This window comes from Triticum urartu, chromosome 2A (genome assembly GCF_056163025.1).
Source record: "Triticum urartu cultivar PI428250 chromosome 2A, HENAU_Tu73, whole genome shotgun sequence".
NCBI lineage: Eukaryota > Viridiplantae > Streptophyta > Magnoliopsida > Poales > Poaceae > Triticum > Triticum urartu.
This window is the reverse complement of record NC_141874.1, coordinates 62758066-62782520: the sequence shown is the minus strand read 5'-3', so window position 1 is coordinate 62782520 and position 24455 is coordinate 62758066. Positions and strand designations below refer to the sequence as shown.

The following is a 24455-nucleotide window of genomic DNA, read 5'->3' as shown; positions in this document are numbered from 1 at the left end:
GCCCTCTCTTGGGAACACACTCATGTCCTTTGTATTCCTAGGGCTCCATGACCTCCTTTGGGCTAAGTGGGCCCTCGTCAAGGACGAGGGTGGGTGTCGATGTCAAAACTGGCGAATCTTGGGTAGAGGGTCCCGAACTGTGCGTCTAAGATCGGTAGTAATAGGAGACGGGGGACACAATGTTTACCCAGGTTCGGGCCCTCTCTGTGGAGGTAATACCCTACTTCCTGCTTGATTGATCTTGATGAATATGAGTATTACAAGAGTTGATCTACCATGAGATCATAATGGCTAAACCCTAAAAGTCTAGCCTGACTGACTATGATTATGAGGATATATCTACGGACCTAGCCCTCCGGTTTATATAGACATAGGAGGGACCAATGGTTACATAAGGTCGGTTACAGAGAAAGGAATCTTCATATTTGGTCGCCAAGCTTGCCTTCCACGCCAAGGAGAGTCCCATCCGGACACGGGTAGAGTCTTCGGTCTTTGTATCTTCACAACCCATCAGTCCGGCCCATGTCTAATAGGTCGGACGCCCAAGGACCCCTCAGTCCAGGACTCCCTCAGTAGCCCCTAAACCAGGCTTCAATGACGAGGTGTCCGGCGCGCAGATTGTCTTCGACATTGCAAGGCGGGTTCCCCTTTCCGAATACTCCAAGATAGTCTTCAGACATAATGAACGTGTCCGGATCTACAACACAAGTACCACATACAACCACAGAGAATATAATATTGCATGAGTCCATTCCATTGACAACTCTTTGTAATGTAACATCACGTCTGCTAGGTCATCATTTCGAACCGTTTTCTGTCTGCCGCTCCATGTTTCGAGACCCGGTTTTAATAGGCACGTCTTGTCGAAGCAGAGATCGTGTTCCCTTATTGCGGGATCCTCATCAATACGGGCGTTGGTAATATAACCGTGTCGTTTGCACAGCCCTTGGGAATAGGCGAGTTTTAAGGCGAGTGGGAGGCGCTTGATATTTGCTACCTTTATAAGGAGATAAGGATTCCCTTTCTTCACCCATGCCTTCTCTCTTTCTCTGTCCTTCCATTCTCGAGCTCCAGCGCCTAACTCCTCATTCTTTCTGTCTCAAGGAATCACTCAACCATGTCCGGGTCCGGAGGTCAAGGCAAGTGGATGGCCTCCTCCGTTAGGGAGAAGGACATCGCGAAGCTTTGGGAGGCCGGGTATCTGGTGAAGGAAATCACCCACCGGCTTCCAGCAAAGGGGCAAATCGTCCCCACCCCTAAGCCCAACGAGAGGGTGGTGTTCATCCCTCATTTCATCCGCAGGTTAGGGTTTCCCCTCCATCCCTTCGTCCGTGGGCTGATGTTTCTATTACGGGCTAGATTTCCATGACCTAGCCCCGAACTCTTTCCTTAACATCTCGGCATTCATTGTCGTGTGCGAGGCCTTCCTCCGCATCCAACCCCACTTCAGACTGTGGCTCAAGATCTTCAACGTGAAGCCGAAAGTGGTGGATGGCCAGCACGCGGAGTGCGGAGGTGCCATGGTGAGCAAGATGCCCAAAGTCACATGGCCCAAAGGTACCTTTGTGGAGACTGTCAAGGAGTGGCGGAAACTGTGGTTCTACATCACAGAGCCCTGCGGCGCCACCTGGGCTGCGGCTTCCGAATTCACTCCAGAGCTCCAATGCGGCTTACCTCCTGGATAGAGAAGGGCCCAAATTGGTCTTCGTCGGACGAACTGATAGCGCTGCAAACGCGCATCCAAAGCATGGTGGATAAAGACATCAAGCTCGTCGACGTAATCTAGGTGATGCTAGTTCGCAGGATCCTCCCATGCCAAAGCCGAAGCTGCCCCTTATGGGAATTCGACCCGAAGAAGCACCAAACCTTGGAGAGGCTCATCAGAACCACTCACGAAGATGCCTGGAACTTGCTCTTCAAGGGCAACGAGACGCCGCCAACCATAGACTCGGACCGCGGGCACGATGTTACTCATTCCGCCAATGCGGTAAGCCTTTCGTGTCTCCAAACGCATCCTATACCTGCTTGTTTCAAGGAGGATATCTAAATTTTATTATTATTGTTCTTTCAGGTATGGATGTTGAGGGCGGAGCGGATTCACTGTTCGGCTCCGCTGCCCAAGGAACCAGTCATCCCGCTCCTGGCGAAGATGCTGGTGCCGGCGCCCTATAAGGCCCCGGAGAAGAAGTTCAAGAATAAGGCCAAGGGGGTCTAGAGTGGCCTCCGCCGCATAGGAGCCCCGGACGTATCGTACGAAGACAAGACTCTCTCCTCCGGCGCCGAAGACGATGATGAGGTGGAGGAAGAAAGCACCTCTCCCCCTGATGGGGGGAGGAAGAAGAGGGCGGCCTCCACAAATCTGGAGGCGGAGGCGCCCAAGAGGGGGAATGGTCCCCCTACGGATAACTCCGCGTGGGACGACGACAGCAACCCGGAGCAACACCCCCAAAACAAGCCTCTGGCCGCGTCGTAAGTACTACAAACCCGCATACGTCCATACATCCGGCCTCTCTTGCTTCATGATATTAACATGTGTAAATGATGCCGTTGCAGTCCAGCCCACAAGAGCTCCCAGCGATCCTCATCAAGAGGTTCGCTGGATTCAAAGGTGATGGCCAGCGAGTCATTGCCGGCCGCTCACTCTCCCACGGCCAAGGGCGACGACGAGGTGTTGTCCCAAAGGACCTTCCCCGGCCAGGAAGAGGTTCAGGAGGCCGCCAGGGTGGCGCCAGAGGGCGAAGCCTCGGCTGCCGGACACATGGGGGAGCAGACCCCCATGGCGACTGGGATGGGGGCCTTGCTCAATTCGGCCCCCAGCCGAACACAAGTCCGGAGACCTATACGGCTCCGAAATCCGGCGAGAAACCTCCTTCAAAAGAAGGGAGTGTGCCTGTTCCGCCGGTGACCTCTGTCCAACCAGAGGCACCGGATAATCTGCTGGAAGCGCTACGAGGCGCTTCCATTGTGGATGAACACCGTATCCTTATGAGTACGGTGATTGAGAGGGTTCGGTCCGTCAAGAGCGGACTAACCGAAGCCTGCAGCAGCCCGCTGACAGGTTTTGAGGTACGCGACGCAAAAGATAAAATCCCCATATAGATAGTATCCCCTGAGACACTATCCGGTGTTCGGAAAGAAAAGCGGGCAGAGGATCAATTTATTTTCGCAAGAGACTAACTAAATATGTCTTATATGAATAAGCAGGCGTCGTTGTTGGCCGTGACCGCGCACACTGCCGAAGTCTCCGGACTAAAGCAGAGACTAGAGCGGGCCGAGCAGGAGCTCGGCCAAGCGAAAAAGTAGCTGGAAGACCAGCAAGGTATGTACTGACTAGCTGTATATTAGAATAGAATAAATAATGCGTATTGACCGTAATGCCATGATATGTGTAGGAGCGGCGACCGAGGTCGAGGCCCTTAAACAGGCCTTGGCCCAGGCCGAGGAGAAAGCTGCCAAGGAAAAGCCGCTCAAGAGAAGCACGAGGCCAGGCTTGATGAGGTCCAACAAGAGCTCTAGGATGTAGTGAAGAAATGTGAATCCTTGGAGCGCGACGTTTCGGCTCGAGAGACCGAACTCGCTAAGGCCCTCCAAAGCGCGGAAGAGGCTTGGGTTGAGGCGCAGGGCACCCTCCAGGAGATCCAAGAGGCCAAGAAAATTGCGGCGGGTAAGGAGTTTAGTATGCACAGCAAGTATGTGAAGAAGAAGTATTTCTTACTAACCCGGATTCAGAGTTCTCCAGGGGCGTTTGCAGATCTGCCGCACAGTGTGTCTGACGCTGCGGAGTTCTTCCGAGCCGAAGAAGGGAGCTCAACGAAGAAGCTGTTCTGGTCGCAATATCTTGCGCCAGAACATCCAGTGCCCTTTAGCGATCAGCTAAAACAGTTGGTCGAGCTGCATAGGATGGCCGAACTGGCCATGAAGGATTTAATAATCTGGTTGTGGCCTACCGAAGCTATGCCCGAAAGCTACTTCGGGCTCGTGAAGCGGCTGGTGAACGCCTGTCCTCGGTTGGACGTCGTCAAGCGATCGGCCTGCATTGAGGGTGCGCGCATGGCCTTCTCCCGCGTCAAGGTGTGGTGGGCGAAGATGGACGCCGTCAAGCTTACGACCGAGGGACCGCCAGAGGGCAAGGAGCACCGCACACCCGAGCGGTATTTTGCAGATGTCCCGGAGGGGTTCCGTATTGTGGCAACACAATTTGTGCAAGACATTATTTTCGAATGAATACATTCATGTTGTCTTTCCCTTGTATGATGAAACAAAGTCGTTACGTAATATAATGTTTGTTATTTAAAAAATTTCTCCTCATGTGTGGCCGTGTTGTGTGAAATCTGAGAGTTGGCTAGTCGTCGGCTTCTGCCCCCACGTAGGCAGTACGAGGGTGTTCGGGATGTAATCTAAACACTCTTGATCCAATTGTTTGGTCCTTAAAGGAGGTGTTTAGCGCGACGAACCAGGCAATCGGACTATGCGGCTTTAGCACCCTCACTTAGCCATAGGAGTTTGACAATAGAAATATAGGCGTAGCCCCTAGTATCCGAACTAGGATGCTGTAAACACTTGATCGGGTAAGTACCAATCCCTCGCGTAATGAAAAAAAATCTCTAAGGATTTGAGACCTCCGAAGAGCTGACCGGCTCTCGCCGCATCATGATAGTCAGTTTTCGGCTTTCTCTACTGAGGTGCTCATCCGGGTAAACCAGGGCACAATCGCAGTAGTTCTCCCTTTACTACCCTAGCCGATACAGCGGCACGTAAGGTAGTAAGCACACGATCCGGGCAACCCAACTATTGACAAAAGACATGATTCGGAGCCAATGCATATAGTGCTAAATTCGGGGTGCCGAACTACACTGTAAAAGTGTTCGGACTTTTGTTGCCATGTTGTGGGGCGCTATGAAGCCCCTGGCAAATTGGAATGCACCAGAGTGTGCGGGTGCTATCTGATAAAGTTACCAAAAAAGAAAAAGAAGAAAAGGTAGTAAGCTAGAGCCTTAAAACTTGGGCCACAAACCGTTTCCCTTATAATTTCATTGGTGCGTAAAGGCGCATTTATACAAGTAGTGCAATGAGTAGAAGGCTATTTAATATGCCTTGACCAAGGGAGAGCTGCATGTGGGTCCTGAAAACAGGTAGAGGGGTCGTTAAAGAAACCACCTAAAATTTCCCCAATGCGTCCATGCTTCCTGTCGTCTTGGTGTATTTATCCTTTGGAAAGAATCGATGGTCGAGCCGTCAGGGAAGGCCTGTGAAAAAGAAGCCTGAAAAAAGGGGAAAAGGAAACAGTGAAAGTATGTGTGTCCAGGGCGGTCGAGCCGTATTGTGGATCACAAGCTGGTTATGCCTCCATCCGTGCCATGGTATTTTTAGTGCGTAGTTATGTACGCGCGGTACAATTGCTGCCACTTGGTCGGGACTGGGACAGAGGCCGAATTGCTAGTCGAGCTCTTGACGAGCCGAGCTGTCCTGCTACAGAATAGTCCGGACTCTCTTGAAAGTGACTGGGGGATCGACCACCGAATTAAGGTTCTGCTTGAAAAGGCCGCTCTGTACTTCTGCTGCTAAGGCAGCGGTGTGCTCCTCAGTGTGGAGGGAGCATTTCGTGTTTCCATTAACTGTTATGACGCCTCGTGGTCCAGGCATCTTGAGCTTGAGATAAGCGTAGTGTGGCACCGCGTTGAATCGAGCAAATGCGGTTCGTCTGAGCAGTGCATGATAGCCACTGCGAAAAGGGATGATATCGAAGATTAACTCCTCGCTTCGAAAGTTGTTCGGGGATCCGAAGACAACCTCTAGTGTGATTGAGCCCGTACAAAGGGCCTCTACACTTGGTATGACTCCTTTAAAGGTAGTCTTTGTGGGCTTGATCCGTGATGGATTGATGCCCATTCTGCACACTGTATCCTGATAGAGCAGGTTGAGGCTGCTGCCACCGTCCATCAGGACTCGCGTCAGGTGGAACCCATCAATTATTGGGTCCAGGACCAGTGTGGCTGAACCATCGTGACGGATACTGGTCGGGTGATCCCGACGATCGAAGGTAATCGGGCATGACGACCATGGATTAAATTTTGGGGCGACTGGCTCTATCACGTAGATGTCCCTAAGCGCGCGCTTGCGCTCCCTCTCGGGGATGTGGGTAGCATATATCATGTTCACCATTTTGACCTGAGGGGGATAGTTCTTCTGTCCCCCTGTGTTTGGTGGCCGGGGCTCCTCGTCGTCGTCCTCGCTTTGTGATCCCTTCTCCTCGCTTTCAGCGTTTAACTTGCCGGCCTGTTTGAAAACCCAACAATCTCTGTTGGTATGATTGGGTGGTTTGTTCGGGGTGCCATGAATCTGTCACGGACGATCTAGTATGCGGTCCAAGATGGATGAGCCAGAATTGTTATTTTTGAATGGCTTCTTCCGCTGACCGGACTTAGAGCCACTGAATCCGGCATTGACCGCCGTATCATCGGTGTTGTCATTGTTGTTTTGACGATTGTGTCTGTTGCGTCGAGACTTATCGTTGCTATTTCTGGCTTCAGGGGTGCCGACATCGCTTGCATTGTTTTTGCTACGGGCCAGCCAACTATCCTCACCCGCACAAAAGCGGGTTATGAGTGTCGTGAGGGCTTCCATGGACTTCGGCTTTTCTTGGCCGAGGTGGCGGGCGAGCCATTCATCGTGAATGTTGTGTTTAAAGGTCGCTTGTCGGTGTCAAAACCGGCGGATCTCGGGTAGGGGGCCCCGAACTATGCGTCTAAGGCGGATGGTAACAGGAGGCAGGGGACACGATGTTTACCTAGGTTCGGGCCCTCTTGATGGAGATAATACCCTACGTCCTGCTTGATTGTTCTGGATGATATGAGTATTACAAGAGTTGATCTACCACGAGATCAGAGAGGCTAAACCCTAGAAGCTAGCCTATGGTATGATTGTATGTTGTCCTACGGACTAAAACCCTCCAGTTTATATAGACACCGGAGGGGGCTAGGGTTACACAAGGTCGGTTACAAAGGAGGAGATATACATATCCGTATTGCCTAGCTTGCCTTCCACGCCAAGTAGAGTCCCATCCGGACACGGGACGAAGTCTTCAATCTCGTATCTTCATAGTCCAACAGTCCGACCAAAGGATATAGTCCGGCTGTCCGGAGACCCCCTAATCCAGGACTCTCTCAGTAGCCCCTGAACCAGGCTTCAATGACGATGAGTCCGGCGCGCAGTATTGTCTTCAGCATTGCAAGGCGGGTTCTTCTCCAAATCTTGAATATCTGTTAAGTAGTGTCGGGCTCCCATAAATGTTGGACTTCTTGGCTTCTGTGTCCAATAAGGGCCATCTTCCACGTGTCGAGCGAATGCGAGGAGCCAGGGCGTTTTTACATTCGCCCCCCTAGCCAGGTAAATAAATTGTCTATTAAAGGGATGGGGATCCTTAGATCCAATCCACACCATCCTCCCACGGCAAGAATCCATCGGAGCGCGCTTGGAAAAAATCCATTCCAACATGGCCGACCACCATAGATCCTCCTCCCGCCCCCGTAGCCCTAAGCCCGGTGATTGGGAGAGGTGTTCCGTCCCGCACAGTCGATTAGTAGAGCTGCAGACTCAGGGATTTCTCCCTCCGGCGTATATGGTCCCCGTCTGAGCTGGGCTCGCCACTTATAATGGCGGGGAGCAAGCGGAGAGCTTCCCCAGCCCCTCTAAGGGGGAGCGGGTATGCCTCGTCCCTTACTTACTAAGGGGACTCGGATTTCTAATTCATCCGTTCCTCTGCGGGCTCCTGGAGTTCTACGGCCTCCAACTGCATAATTTCACCCCTGCTTCCATACTACACATCGCCGGTTATGTTGCCCTTTGTGAGCTGTTTCTGGGCTGCGAGGCTCATTTCGAGCTGTGGAAGAGGTTATTTTGCCTTGTGCCCCGCACACAGAAGGGGTCACTTTATCAGGTGGGCAGAGCCGAAATATGGCGCATCGCCGAGACCGGATACCTATCTGGCACTCTGAAGAAGACGTCCGAAGAATAGCCTTCGGAGTGGTTTTATATGGAGGATGTCCCCCTTCCAGACCCTGTTCGGCGAGGTCTTCCTGAGTTCAACAATGCTCCTCTGAAGAAATGCCAAAGCTGGCGCCCACGGAGCCCCCAGGAGGAAGACAACGGAGAAGTCCTTTACCTGATGAACCGGATTAAAGCGTTGGCTCAATCAGGTTTGACAATAATTGAGGTTATGTCAATATGCATAATGCGGGGAGTGCAGCCACTTCAATATCGAGGGCACCCCCTATGGTGTTTTAACGGGGAAGATGATGCCACCCGTTGCGGGCGTAAGGGACCGGACTCTGCTGCTGCTTTAGCAAAAATTCTATCCAAGTTGTTCAAGGGAGAGGAAGAGGAGTTCATCTGTATCAAGCCACGGGATGGATTCTCCATGTACAACCCTCCAAGCTGGGTGAGCTATACCTCTTTACTCCCATTCTTCCTGCATTCTTCGTCGTAGGTACTCACCATGCCATTTTACGGCAAGAACTGCGAAAAGCTGTAAGGGAGGTCAACAGCCCATCTCCACAACCAGAGGACCCTGGCCGGGCCCTCGGTCCCGGACTCAAAGAGGATCCGGACATATTCGTGGAGCTGATAGACAGGCAATTCTATCAATTGAGCTGCGATGACGCCATGGTGGCCATAACGGCCGACTATCCCGGACTGCTCCCTACGTCGCACGTAAGAAAAACCAAAATCCCAACTCCAAAAATAGGATCCCCTTTTAGACACTTCACCTACCATACACATATGGTGTTTTACAGGGAAGGCATTCAGGACGCCGTGCTGAACCTGCAGCAACTCGCCAACAAGAGGCACCAAAGCCGGGTAGGCCAAAAAGGAAGGCGGTCAGGACGGAGACGCTGGCACAGAGGTATGACATAAAACCTCGCTCCGTGGTTGTCGTCTTTCTCAAAATGTAATGACGTCTATGTTTCTTTAATTGAAAAAACGCTCGCCGGACTATATCCGGAGAGGCTGCCGATCACGCCTCCACCAGTCGGGCTCCAGGGCCGGACATAGAGGCGGAAGCCAACATGGGGTGGACGCCGGATGCTCCTCCTACCTAGGATGCGGATGGACTATCCGCTACAAATTCAGAAGTGGAGAGCGCCATGAATCACAGGCGTCGCCGGGCCGTACTCCGTGACGCTTGTTTCTCGCCAGAGGAATTTGATGCCTTCAATTCCGGAGAGGCGTACATTCGTGCTACTCAAAATGGTCTAGCCAGAGCCACTGACCAGTATGTAAGGGATATACGGGTAAGAAAATCTGACGATTATATGTATCAGTAGCCCCTGAGACTTGAAACATTTGACGCAACTGATTTAAGGATCATTATTTGTGCAGGTTCTTATGGAGAAGAATTCCCAATTGTCTCAAGAGCTGGACGAGTGCAAGGCCCAGCTGGAAGCCGCTGTTGCCGCATTGAAGGAGTCCAAAAAGGGTCTGGTAAAACTTTTGTCTATTGCAAAGAATATGGGTACCAGGTAGTATGCGGCATGTATGCACACCTAACAATAGATGTTGCATGTGGCCCCAGAGTGAATCCAAAGGCCGTGGAGGCGGATACGGCACGTGATGATTGACAGCGAAATGCTGGCGAGCGCGTGCTGACGCGAGTCAGGCAGGAGAAAAATGATCTCCAAGACGCCAATATCCGGCTAGGCGTGGAACTGAAAGATGTCCGAGCCCAACTTGCGGACTCCGTGAAGGAGAATAAACGGCTTCGGCGCGGCATTTTTAGTAAGTGCTTGAACGAACTTTTTAAAGGAGTTCGGCGAAGAAGCCTGCTAACAGCGTTATGTCTGCAGGTATGCTAACGGGTCGTCCCGCGGAGGAGATGCCCGGGTCTTCGGGTGATCTTCTACCAGAGCTCTCACAACTGCACGAACAAGTTCGGCAGGTGATGCAGGGTATTGCCCAAGCCTTGTGGCCATCCACATCCCCGCCAGGAGGCATGGGGGAGCTTATAGAGAAGCTCAAGGGAGCGCGGCGGCGCTTCCGATTATGGAAGATATCAGCCTGCCGACAAGGTGCAAGGGAAGCCTGGGCTATGGTGAAGAAACGATATACCAAGGCGGACCCAAACCATATGGCCGAGGTCGGACCTGTGGGGCCCGATGGGAAAGAGATCCCTGCCAGTTTAGTGTATGACCAAGTAGAATTAGCCGCAAAGTATTACCAATAGGATTGTAGGCTAGACAACCTGTTGGATGGTATAGAGGAAGAATTTAATCAGTCTTAGTGAATGTGTACTTCAAGTGACATATATAATGTCCCTAGCCAGATTGTAAATCATTTGTCATGGCAGACCTTTTCGCTTCGACCTCTGGACCCGATAGTCCGGAGTGTATCCGAATACCCACTTGGTTATGTAAAAACCGAGGTATGCATGGAAACCAGGCGTAGGGGTCATAAGTGCTTGAACAGACAAGTACCTAACTAGCTATGTTATATTACATGGATAGTAAGAAACATCTTCCAGGGAGAATAGTTCCGTTAAGGGTTCCTTTCCTGGGTACGCATGCCCTAATGTGCATGTACGAATTGCGAGATGCAGGCTAAAAACATCTGGGGGCGTGTAGTAAATTAAATGAAAGTCATCTTTTGTTCACCGACCGAATATTCCCTTAAGAACGCTAGCTTTCGGCTTCACCCAGTCTGAGGTACACGTCCGGCTGACCCGGCAGTAACAATCGCAGAGGTGCTCCCCTTATGCCCTAGCCAAATTAACGGGAATGTAGGGCATAAATACAAGAGCCAGGCAACCCAGCTTGGCCAAAACTGAAGTCATACCGATGCATATAATGGAGAAAAAAGGTACATGCGGAACAATAACACATGTGTGGGGCATAAAGCCCGGAAATATAATTAGATTAAGCTTCTGTATAAGAAGCCCCCAGGTATATTGAGCGCGGTTAGCGCATCAAGATTGTGTAACCAAGACACAAGTTTAGCCCTTTAGGGCCTTGAAGAGAAAAAAGAGAAAGAAAGAGAGAAAAAACAAATGTGCAAAAAATTGATGGAGGTAAGGAGACGAACATAGAGTCCGGCGCTAGGCGTAGAATCTTCGGAGTCTGGCTGCATTCCATGGGTTTGGCTCGAGTCGGTTATCCGATGCATCCTGCAAACGGTACGCTCCGCCGGTCAGAACCTGGTCGATAATGAAGGGACCTTCCCATTTGGGCTTGAGCTTGTTCTCTTTCTTCTCCGGCAGGCGTAGAACCAGTTCGCCAACGTTATAGGTTTTGACCCGCACTTCTCTGCTTTGATACCTTCAAGCCTGTTGCTGATAGAATGCGGAACGGGCCTTTGCCACGTCACGCTCCTCCTCCAGGGCATCCAAACTGTCCTGCCGATCAAGCTTGGCCTCTCTTTCTTCGTACATGCGCACTCGAGGTGAGTCATGAATTTTGTCGCAAGGCAGCACCGCCTCAGCGCCGTACACCATAAAAACGATGTGTATCCGGTAGTGCGATTCGGCGTGGCCCGCAGCCCCCATAGTACGGAGTCGAGCTCCTCTACCCAATGACTGTCTGATTCCTTTAAGGACCACACTAATCCGGGTTTAATGCCGCTCATGATAAGACCATTCGCTCATTCGACTTGACCGTTAGTTTGCGGATGATAGACAGAAGCATAATCGAGCTTGATGCCCATGTTGCTACACCAAAATTTCACCTTGTCGGCTGTAAAGTTCGTGCCGTTGTCAGTGATGATGCTGTGGGGGACGCCATAATGGTGTACGACCCCGGATATGAAGTCTATCACCGGTCCGGATTCAGCCGTTTTGACAGGTTTGGCTTCTACCATTTGGTGAATTTATCCACCATGACCAGTAAGTATTTTTTCTTATGGGTTCCCCCTTTGAGGGGTCCGACCATATCAAGCCCCCAGACCGCACAGGGCCAAGTAATGGGGATTGTTTGGAGGGCGGTAGGTGGCATGTGGCTTGGGTTTGCAAAAAGCTGGCAACCGACACAATGTTGTACCAGATGCTGTGCATCTGCCCGGGCCGTCGGCCAATAAAAACCTGTACGGAAGGCCTTGCTTACAAGGGCCCGGGCTGCGGCGTGGTGGCCGCCGAGTCCGGCATGGATTTCTGCCAAAAGCTTCCGCCCTTCCTCTTCGGAGATGCACCTTTGAAGGACTCCGGTTGTGCTTTTCTTATAAAGCTCTCCCTCATGGACCTTGTAGGCTTTAGATCGCCGCACTATGTAGCATGCCTCATTTTGGTCCTCTGGTAGTTCCTGCCTAGTTAGGTAGGCCAGGAATGGTTCGGTCCACGGGGCGATGACGGCCATTATCACGTGGGTTGAAGGTGTTATTTCAGTGGCAGAGCCTCCGATTGTGCCAAAGTGTTCGGTATCTGGGGTTGTGACCGGATCCGGACTATTTTTGCCGGTGTCCCCTTCCCATACCACGGATGGTTTAAACAGTCTTTCCAGGAAGATGTTCGGTGGGACAGGGTCGCGTTTAGCGCTGATACGGGCGAGGATGTCCGCCGCCTGGTTGTTTTCCCGAGCCACATGGTGGAATTCAAGCCCCTCGAACCGAGCAGACATTTTGAGGATGGCGTTGCGATATGCCGCCATTTTCAGATCCTTGGCGTCGAAGTCTCCATTTATTTGGGATATTGCAAGGTTCGAGTCCCCACGCACCTCTAGGCGTTGGATGCCCATGGAGACTGCCATCCGGAGACCGTGTAATAGGGCCTCGTATTCGGCTGCGTTATTGGAGTCTGTGTATAGTATTTGGAGTACGTATTGCACTGTATCTCCGGTGGGGGACATCAGGACGACGCCAGCCCCCAGACCAGCCAACATTTTAGAGCCGTCGAAGTGCATGATCCAATTGGAGTATGCGCCGTACTCTTTAGGGAGTTCGGCTTCCGTCCATTCGGCTACGAAATCGGCCAGTACTTGCGACTTAATGGCTCGCCGTGGCTTATATGTTATGTCGAACGGGAGGAGCTCGATAGCCCATTTGGCAATCCGGCCTGTGGCATCGCGGTTGTTTATTATGTCATTGAGTGGTACTTCGGAGGCCGCCGTGATTGAACACTCCTGAAAGTAGTGTCGTAATTTCTGGGATGCCATGAATACCGTGTATGCTATCTTTTGATAATGTGGGTACCGTGATTTGCATGGAGTGAGGACGGTGGATACATAATATACCGGCTTTTGAAGTGGGAATTTATGTCCGTCCATCTCTCGTTCGATGACGAGCACTGCGCTTACAACTTGATGAGTTGCCACTATATATAATAGCATTGGTTCACCAACAGTTGGCGCGGCCAAGATTGGTTTGTGGCCAGGATGGCTTTTATTTCTTCCAGTCCGGCCGTGGCTGCGTCCGTCCACTCGAAGTGTTCAATGCGCCGAAGAAGGCGATAAAGGGGAAGTGCATTTTCTCCTAATCAGGAGATAAAGCGGCTTAAAGCCGCCACACATCCATACAATTTCTGGATTTGTTGAGGTCAGTTGGGATAGCCAACTGCGATAGAGCTCGGATTTTAGCCGGATTTGCTTCAATTCCTCTACTGGAGACGATGAAGCCCAGGAGCTTTCCGGCGGGAACGCCGAAAACGCATTTTTCCGGATTGAGCTTAATGTCGTATGTTCGGAGATTGGTGAACGTGAGCCTCAAGTCGTCTATTAAAGAGTCGACGTGTCTAGTTTTAATGACCACATCGTCTACATATGCCTCCACAGTCTTGCCAATCTGTTTTTCCAGACATGTCTGGATCGTGCGCTGATATGTTGCGCCAGCGTTTTTGAGCCTGAAGGGCATTGTGTTAAAACGGAAGGGGCCGTATGGCGTGATAAATGCCGTTGCGGCTTGACCAGACTTCGCCATCTTAATCTGGTGGTAACCAGAGTATGCGTCGAGGAAGCACAATGATTCGTGTCCTGCGGTAGCGTCGATGATTTGATCAATGCGAGGGAGTGAGAATGGATCCTTTGGGCAAGCCTTGTTAAGGTCTTTGAAGTCGACGCATAGGCGCCAGGATTTGTCCTTCTTTGGTACCATCACCAGGTTTGCTAGCCAGTCCGAATGTTTTATTTCTTTAATAAATCCGGCCTCCAGTAGCTTGGCTAGCTCCTCTCCCATGGCTTGTCTCTTAGGTTCAGAGAAACGCTGAAGAGTCTGCTTGACTGGCTTGAATCCTTTTAGAATATTAAGCTATGCTCGGCCAATCTGCGTGGGATTCCTGGCATGTCTGAAGGATGCCAGGTGAATATGTCCCAATTCTCGCGCATAAACTCCCATAGTGCGGCATCTACAGCGGGGTTTAACTGTGCCCCGATGGATGCTGTTTTTGTGGGGTCCGTTGGATGGACTTGGAATTTGACTATTTCGTCTGATGGTTTAAAGGAAGTGGACTTGGATCTTCTGTCTAGTATCAATGTCAAGAAGTCCGAACACTTTCGATAGGACTTGATTAGCCTGTGCGTCTAAGGCGGACGAAATAGTCAAATTGTGGCGGTCCAACGCCCTGTGGTCGGTGGTTCCTGTTCATCTCCTGCATCATCATCCATACCGTCGATGTCTTCGGAGTCGAAGTCGAGCATGTAGGTTAATTCGTCGACAGTGGCTACTAAGTGGGTGGTGGGTGGGCAGCGAATTTCTTCGTCGTCCACATCCCATTCTAGCCGGACATAGTTCAGCCAAGGTTCTCCTGATAGGGAGAGAGACCTTAATGAATTTAGCACATCTCCGAAAGGTGAGTGCTGAAAGATATTCGAGGAGGTGAACTCCATGATCGGCGTCCCGTCGGATTCGACGGGCACGGATGTAGGCGGCTCGGAGTCCGTGGCCGGAGGTAAATCCAGTGGTTCGGCGATGCAGCTCTCGAAAGGGGTGAAGTCAATATCTGGCTCTATCACCACTGAGAGTGCAGCCTCCATGGCGGGGTATATCCCTCCGCTCTCGGATGGCGCGATTTGCTTCGGATTAACGACCGGAGCAGTTGCGGATGCGATCTCCCGAACACTGTCCGACGGTAGAGTTACGTCATGCTCGTCGCGACTGTACGGCGCGTCCGACATGGGCTCGAATCCGTCGAAGATCAAGTCTCCGCGGATGTCGGCCGTGTAGTTCAAGTTTCCAAATCTGACCTAATGGCCAGGGGCGTAGCTCTCGATCTGCTCCGGATGGCCAAGCGAATTGGCCCGCAGTGCGAAGCTGCCGAATACGAAGATCTATCCGGGGAGGAAAACCTCGCCCTGGACCGCATCGCTAGCGATGATCGAAGGAGCCATCAAGCCTTATGGTGACGACACAGTGGAACTCTCAATGAAAGCACCAATGTCGGTGTCAAACCGACGGATCTCGGGTAGGGGGTCCCGAACTGTGCGTCTAAGGCGGATGGTAATAGGAGGCAGGGGACACGATGTTTACCCAGGTTCGGGCCCTCTTAATGGAGGTAATACCCTACGTCCTGGTTGATTGTTCTTGATGATATGAATATTACAAGAGTTGATCTACCACGAGATCAGAGAGCCTAAACCCTAGAAGCTAGCCTATGGTATGAGTGTATGTTCTCCTACGAACTAAAACCCTTCGGTTTATATAGACACCGAAGGGGGCTAGGGTTACACAAGGTCGGTTACAAAGGAGGAGATATACACATCCGTATTGCCTAGCTTGCCTTCCACGCCAAGTAGAGTCCCATCCGGACACGGGACGAAGTCTTCAATCTCGTATCTTCATAGTCCAATAGTCCGGCCAAAGGATATAGTCCGGCTGTCTGGAGACCCCCTAATCCAGGACTCCCTCACCGCTAGGGCTTCGGCATCCGGACAGTCGATGATCTGGTTCTTTTTAGTTAAGAACCTAGTCCAAAATTTCCTAGCTGACTCTCCGGGCTGTTGAACTATATGGCTTAAGTCATCAGCGTCCGAAGGTCGAACATATGTACCTTGGAAGTTGTCAAGGAAGGCTCCTTCCAAGTCCTCCCAGCTGCCGATGGAATTATCGGGCAGGCTGTTCAGCTAGTGCCCGGCTGGCCCTTTGAGTTTTAGGGGGAGGTATTTAATGGCATGAAGGTCATCGCCGCGGGCCATATGAATATGGAGAATGAAGTCTTCGATCCATACCGCGGGATCTGTGGTTCCATCGTATGATTCGATATTCATGAGTTTGAACCCTTCTGGGAATTCATGTTCCATGACTTCGTCAGTGAAGCAAAGAGGGTGTGTGGCGCCTCTATATTGGGCCGCATCGCGACGTAGCTCCTATGGAGTCCGTCTGCGGCTTTCGGCCCACGCATGACTAGGTTTGTCACGTCTGAATAGATAGCCGTCGTCACGTGTCGAGGCACGTCCTCGCAATCTGTAGATCGATCTGGTATGTCCTGCTCTATTGTTCAGGTCCTGCCGAAGGTCATATGTATGACCGCGAGGTGTTTTACCTCTGCATTTGCGATGAGGCGGGGCGGTTGGCGTTCGGCTTGAGTTGTCGTTTTATCCCGACCACGTGGTGGTCGGTCAGCCACATTGCGCGATGGTGGTATGTGCTCCGGCGCCTCGTCATCGAACTGAGGTAGCAATTTCGGCTGCTAGGACATCGGTCCATTTATCGTTGAGCAGATCTTGGTCAGCTTGAAGCTACTGCTGCTTCTTTTTCAGGCTCCTTGAAGTGGCTATTAGCTGGCGCTTGAAGCACTCCTTCTCAAGTGGTTCCTCAGGCACGATGAAATCCTCAGTGCCGAGGCTCGCCTCATCCTCGGAGAGCGGAAGATAATTACTGTCCTCCGAGTCTTCGTGCGTGGCCTATTTACCAAGGCTAACTTGCCCATCTTCCCGTTCATCCTGTTTGGCAGTTGCATCAACAGGGTCTTTGTTGTCTTCGGCACCTTCCGGAGTGTTATATTCTCTTGTGTCGGTGTTGCTGTCTTTGCTACGGCGTGACTTAGAGCGGCGCCGCTGACGCTGGTGCTTGGATTGTATCTCGGTAGGTTTATCCTCAACTGGATCTTCCTTGTCATCGCCGCTATTCTCTTTTGGTGCATCCACCATGTATACATCATACGAGGAAGTGGCCATCCAACGTCCGGGAAACGACGGGTTTTGAGCCTCTTCTTCTCCGGCATCCTCGTCCATACCGTCGATGTCACCGGAGCCGTAATCGAGCATGTCAGTTAAGTCTTCGACAGTGGCTATGAAGTGGGCGGTGGATGGGAAGCGAAATTTTCCATCATCAGCCTCCGGTTCGAGCCGAATACAATTCGGCTGTGGGCCCCCCGCTAAGGATAGTGCTCTTAATGAGTTTAACAGTCGCCCAAGGGAGAGTGTCAGAAGATGTCTGCGGAGCTGAATTCGACGACCGATGACCGATCAAGCTCGAAGTACGCGGACGTGCAAGGTTCGGAACCTATAGGTGGAGAGAAGTCCATGGTTCCGGTGACATATATGTCACTTGAAGTTAAGTCTGTGTGCGGCTCCAACGCCACTGAGTCTGCGGCTTCCGCGGCGGGGTTGAGCTTCCCGTCTTCGGATGGCGCGATCTGCTCCGGATCTGGGGCCAGAGCAGATACAGGTACTATCTCCTGTGTATGGGCCAATGACAGATTTACATCATGTTCATCGTGGTGACAGGGAGCGGCTGCCGTGGTCTCAAATCTGTAGAAGATCAAGTCTCCACGGATATCCGCGACGTAGGTCAAGCTTCCAAATCTGACCTGGTGGCCAGGGGCGTAGATTTCGATCTGCTCCAGATGGCCAAGCGAGTTGGCCCGCAGTGCGAAGCCGCCGAACACGAAGATCTGTCTGGGGAGGAAGACTTCCCCTTGGACAGCGTCATTGTAGATGATTGAAGGAGCCATCAAACCTTTTGACGACGGCAAAGTGGAACTCTCAATGAAAGCACTAATGTCGGTGTCAAAACCGGTGGATCTCGGGTAGGGGGTCCTGAGCGGTGCGTCTAAGGTCGATGGTAACAGGAGACGGGGGACACAATGTTTACCCAGGTTCGGGCCCTCTCTATGGAGGTAATACCCAACTGAAGGAAATATGCCCTAGAGGCAATAATAAAGTTATTATTTATTTCCTTATAATCATGATAAATGTTTATTATTCATGCTAGAATTGTATTAACCGGAAACATAATACATGTGTGAATACATAGACAAACAAAGTGTCACTAGTATGCCTCTACTTGACTAGCTCGTTAATCAAAGATGGTTATGTTTCCTAACCATGAACAATGAGTTGTTATTTGATTAACGGGATCACATCATTAAGAGAATGATCTGATTGACGTGACTCATTCCATTAGCTTAGCACCCGATCGTTTAGTATGTTGCTATTGCTTTCTTCATGACTTATACATGTTCCTATGACTATGAGATTATGCAACTCCCGTTTGCCGGAGGAACACTTTGGGTGCTACCAAACGTCACAACGTAACTGGGTGATTATAAAGGAGCATTACAGGTGTCTCCAAAGGTAGATGTTGGGTTGGCGTATTTCGAGATTAGGATTTGTCACTCCGATTGTCGGAGAGGTATCTCTGGGCCCTCTCGGTAATGCACATCACTTAAGCCTTGCAAGCATTGCAACTAAATGAGTTAGTTGCGGGATGATGTATTACAGAACGAGTAAAGAGACTTGCCGGTAACGAGATTAAACTAGGTATTGGAATACCGACGATCGAATCTCCGGCAAGTAACATACCGATGACAAAGGGAACAACGTATGTTGTTATGCGGTCTGACCGATAAAGATCTTCGTAGAATATGTAGGAGCCAATATGGGCATCCAGGTCCCGCTATTGGTTATTGACCGGAGACGTGTCTCAGTCATGTCTGCATTGTTCTCGAACCCGTAGGGTCCGCACGCTTAAGGTTTCGATGACAGTTATATTATGAGTTTATGCATTTTGATATACCGAAGGTTGTTCGGAGTCCCGGATGTGATCACGGACATGACGAGGAGTCTCGAAATGATCGAGACATAAAGATTGATATATTGGAAGCCTATATTTTGACATCGGAAGTGTTCCGGGTGAAATCGGGATTTTACCGGAGTACCGGGAGGTTACCGGAACCCCCCGGGAGCCATATGGGCCTTAATGGGCTTTAGTGGAAAGGAGAAAGGGGCAGCCCAAGGTGGCCGCGCGCCTCCCCCCTTCCCCTAGTCCTATTAGGACTAGGAGAGGTGGCCGGCCCCCCCTCTCCCTCTTTCCCCTCGGGGAATCCTAGTCCAACTAGGATTGGGGGGGAGTCCTACTCCCGGGAGGAGTAGGACTCCTCCTGCGCCCTCCTCCTGGCCGGCGGCCCCCCTCCCCCTTGGCTCCTTTATATACTGAGGTAGAGGCACCCCAAAAACACACAAGTTGATCCACGTGATCTATTCCTTAGCCGTGTGCGGTGCCCCCTGCCACCATAGTCCTCGATAATACTGTAGCGGAGTTTAGGCGAAGCCCTGCTGCTGTAGTGCATCAAGATCGTCACCACGCCATCGTGCTGACGGAACTCTTCCCCGACACTTTGCTAGATCGGAGTCCGGGGATCGTCATCGAGCTGAACGTGTGCTCGAACTCGGAGGTGCCGTAGTTTCGGTGCTTGATCGGTTGGATCGTGAAGACGTACGACTACTTCCTCTACGTTGTGTCATCGCTTCCGCAGTCAGTCTGCGTGGGTACATAGACAACACTCTCCCCCCCTCTTTGCTATGCATCACATGATCTTGCGTGTGCGTAGGAAAATTTTTGAAATTACTACGAAACCCAACACCAACTTCCTGCTTGATTGATCTTGATGAATATGAGTATTACAAGAGTTGATCTACCACGAGATCGTAATGACTAAACCCTAAAAGTCTAGCCTGTCTGACTATGATTATGAGAATATATCTACAAACCTAGCCCTCTGGTTTATATAGACATAGGAGGGATCTAGGGTTACATAAGGTCGGTTACAGAGAAAGGAATCTTCATATTTGGTCGCCAAGCTTGCCTTCCACGCCAAGGAGAGTCCCATCCGGACTCGTGTAGAGTCTTCGGTCTTTGTATCTTCACAACCCATCAGTCCGGCCCATGTCTAATAGGTCGGACACCCGAGGACCCCTCAGTCCAGGGCTCCCTCACCGGGCTCCTTTATGTTAGGTACCCTGGGTCCGGGACCCCGTCACCATGGTCCGTCGTAGGATTACCTACCACAAGATGTTATCCCCGCATTGCCGGGCAAAGATCCTATCGAAGATGGAGGCACGACGCACCACTCACATTGCACCTGGCTTGCCCCTGGACTCTCCGGAGGAGGAAGAGGAGGAGCAGGATGGGGGCAACGAAGACGGAGAAGGGGCAGTAGGCACCGGAGGAGGCATCCGACGCAGTGATGGAGGGGCAAGATGCGCTGATTGTGGAGATGGAGGAGGTGGAGCCGGGATGAGAAGGAGGAGCAGGGCGAGGTGGAGTCAGCGTTGTAGTAGGTGGATTTGGTTTGGAAGACGCACTGGCGGAGTTTGAGGCCATCCAAGCGACGGAGGCGGCTGGGTGGGAGGCCATCCTCAAGTCAATCCAATTTGAGGCCGGTGTGGCTGCGATCGCTGCCTACTCCATGAGACGGGATTGGAACGTGAGCAGCTCTTCGCCGACGGGGAGGACAATGACGCGCTAGAGTTTCGCCCCGCCGCCAATGACCAAGAGGCTGGTGGCTTCGGCAAGAATGTCATTGACATATCCGATGAAAAGTAGATAATTATCTATGTATGTAGATGAATTTCAAAGTTGCAATGTAGTAGTATGGGTATAAGAGCATCTTCAGTCATTGGCCCCCAGGGCACGTGACATTGGGCAGCGGGGGGACGGGGACGCCCCCGGCGCTGAGCCTCCACCGCCCCGACGCGCGCATGTCAGGAGGTGCCGGGTAGTTGGCTTCATGCAGGAGATGGGCTTCCCACTCGTGCAAAGAGCGGCGGCCGAAGCCATTCGCAGCCGCCCCATCACTGGGGAACCTTTCGCCCATCGTCTGCGGCGGCTGTGAACGGGGAGGGAGAGGAAAGAGAGCTCGTCGGCGGTGGCTGTGCACGGGGAGAGAGGGGTTGCGGGCAGGTGTGTCCACCGGCGAGGGAGGCACTGCTTTATATAGCGGCCGGGGGGGTGGCGTCGTGTGTACGCGTGGTGGGGAGGAGGCGTGTCGCCGCACCGCACCGCCTGTGAGGAATCAATGGAAGGCTGACCGGCGGCAGCCTTGGCATTGATTCCTCACGGGAAACCGAGGCGATGTGAGGACGATGAGGCGCGAGTCACTGATTCGGCGGGCCCGCCATTCTTTTGCACCAAAAACGATCGCATCAGCGCCCCCGGGCGCCCCCAGCGCACTGGGTTCGGCCTGGATCCGCCGGCGCCAGTTTCGGTCCTAACTGGCGAAAAATGGGCTCCTGTAGACGCGACTGGGCCCTTTTTTAGGCGCCGGCGCCGAAAAAGGGGCTTGGGGGCCTGTTGGGGGCACGGCTGTAGATGCTCTAACTATAAGGATCAAGAAATTAGGACTATGGTTGCAATGTCAAAGAAATGAGGGTTGACCGATCACTATTCGCGGATGCACCCGGAAGAGTCCAAAGTGAAAAGCAGTTACATAAGAAGAGCAAATAACACATTATTTCCCGTTTTCATGTGGATAGACAAAAGTGTTTTTCTCCCTAAAAGACGTAGTAAGGATTCTATCCTATTTCTTGTATTCCCTTGAATTTTAGGTATATTTTGTGGAAAAAGAAATGAATTCTACTCTTTGTTGTTGATCAAACAAAATCCCTACTCGCTCCATTGTGTATCCTTTTTTCCCATCTTGAATTTTAGGATATTGAATATAAGGAACTCTCATTTGAGCTACTATAATTTTGAAAATGAACAAGCTATTTCATCTCATGAAGTTCCACGCTTGCAGTTTTGTCAAGAAAATTAGACCTAATCCAACAAACAAGACAATGCTTAATTACGCGGACGTACAGTACCACTCTTTTGTTTCCCTAGTTTGGAACGGTGGTCTAGTATGCGACAAGATGTCATTCAGGAATTTGTGGCGCTTTATCAAAGAATAGGGCCTTATCTACCGATTGATCCCTACTTGGTCGATGAAGCGCTTCGTTCCTATCTGGACCATATTCACGCAACTGATTCTTTCACTGTTCTCCAAGCATCTTATCAAGATCTGCGGGAGAATGAGGGAGGGTCTGTTTTCTTTATAAATGTTGTTTCCCACAACCGGGATCTCCTTCAGGCGGAAAGCTCCGCAAGGAGGTGCCTGGAAGTGGAATAGAGGATCCGATGGGAAGAGATCCCCAAGAGCAAGGCAAGTCTTGAAAGAGCTGAGCACGAGCATGCTCTCGACTTGTTTAAGTTGGAGGATCTTAGAAGGGAATTAGAAAAAAAAAGAGCAGGGTAGCTCAGTAATTCTGATTCTTTTCTCTTCCAGCCCCTGGGCGGACCCCTCTTTCTTCTCTCTTCCAGCCCCCCTGCCCCTTTTTGATAAGGAAAGTTTTCATTTCTAAAATAAAAAATGACAAATATGGTTCGATGGCTCTTCTCTACTAACCACAAGGATATTGGGACTCTCTATTTCATCCTCAATGCCATTGCAGGAGTGATGGGCACATGCTTCTCCGTACTGATTCGTATGGAATTAGCCCAACCCGGCGATCAAATTCTTGGTGGGAATCATCAACTTTATAATGTTTTAATAACGGCTCACGCTTTTTTAATGATCTTTTTTATGGTTATGTCGGCGATGATAGGTGGATTTGGTAATTGGTTTGTTCCGATTCTGATAGGTGCACCTGACATGGCATTTCCACGATTAAAAAATATATCATTCTGGTTTTTGCCACCAAGTCTCTTGCTCCTATTAAGCTCAACCTTAGTAGAAGTGGACAGTGGCACTGGGTGGATAGTCTATCCGCCCTTAAGTGGTATTACCAGCCGTTCTGGAGGAGCAGTTGATTTAGCAATTTTTAGTCTTCATCTATCAGGTATTTCACCAATTTTAGGATCTATCAATTTTATAACAACTATCTTCAACATGCGTGGACCTGGAATGACTATGCATAGATTACCACTTTTTGTGTGGTCCGTTCTAGTGACAACATTCCTACTTTTATTATCACTTCCGGTACTGGCGGGGGCAATTACAATGTTATTAACCGATCAAAACTTTAATACAACCTTTTTTGATCCTGTAGGAGGGGGAGACCCAATATTATACCAGCATCTCTTTTGGTTCTTCGGTCATCCAGAGGTGTATATTCTCATTCTGCCTGGATTTGCTATTATTAGTCACATCGTATTGACCTTTTCAAGAAAACCGGTCTTCGGGTATCTAGGCATGGTTTATGCCATGATAAGTATAGGTGTGTTGGGGATCGTAGCAGAAATTTAAAATTTTCTATGCATCACCAAGATCAATCTATGGAGTAATCTAGCAACAAGGGGAAGGGGAGTGCATCTACATACCCTTGTAGATCGCTAAGTGGAAGCGTTGCTAGAACACGGATGAGGTAGTCGTACTCGTAGCGATTCAGATCGCGGTCGATTCTGATCTAAGCGCCGAACAATGGCGCCTCCGCGTTCAACACACGTGCGGCCCGGTGACGTCTCCCATGCCTTGATCCAGCAAGGAGAGAGGGAGAGGTTGGGGAAGACTCCGTCCAGCAGCAGCACGACGGCGTGGTGGTGGTGGAGGAGCGTCGTACTCCTGCAGGGCTTCGCCAAGCACTACGAGAGACGAGGAGGGAGAGAGGTAGGGCTGCGCCTTGAGGGAGATCAAATCATGTGTTGGGCAGCCCCCAATACCTCAAGTATATATAGGGGGAGGGGAGGGGCTGCGCCCCCTTCTAGGGTTTCCTCCCTAGGGGGGCGGCAGCCCTAGATGCCATCTAGGGTGGCGGCCAAAGGGGAGAGGGAGAGGGGGGCGCACCAGAGTGGGCCCTATGGACCATCTGCCCTAGGGTTTGCCCCTCCCCTCTTGGAGGCGCCTTGGGCCTTGGTGGGAGGCGCCCTAGCCCACCTAGGGGCTGGTCCCTTCCCACTGTTGGCCCATGTAGGCCTCTGGGGCTGGTGGCCCCTCCCGGTGGACCCCCGGACCCTTCCGGTGGTCCCGGTACATTACAGGTGATGCCCGGAACACTTCCGGTGGCCAAATCCTCACTTCCTATATATCAATTTTTACCTTCGGACCATTCCGTAACTCCTCGTGACGTCCGGGATCTCATCCGGGACTCCGAACAACATTCGGTAACCACGTACGTAATTTCCCTATAACCCTAGCGTCATCAAACCTTAAGTGTGTAGACCCTACGGGCTCGGGAATCATGCAGACATGACCGAGACATCTCTCTGGTCAATAACCAACAGCGGGATCTGGATACCCATGTTGGCTCCCACATGTTCCACGATGATCTCATCGGATGAACCATGATGTC

The 24455-nt window shown here is 51.2% G+C and overlaps 1 pseudogene; it reads left to right on the top strand.

Annotated features, from left to right (window-relative positions):
• The first annotated feature begins 1147 nt into the window (after window positions 1-1147).
• On the top strand, window positions 1148-22572 carry LOC147983768 (uncharacterized; annotated as a pseudogene).
• Window positions 22573-24455: the final 1883 nt, after the last annotated feature.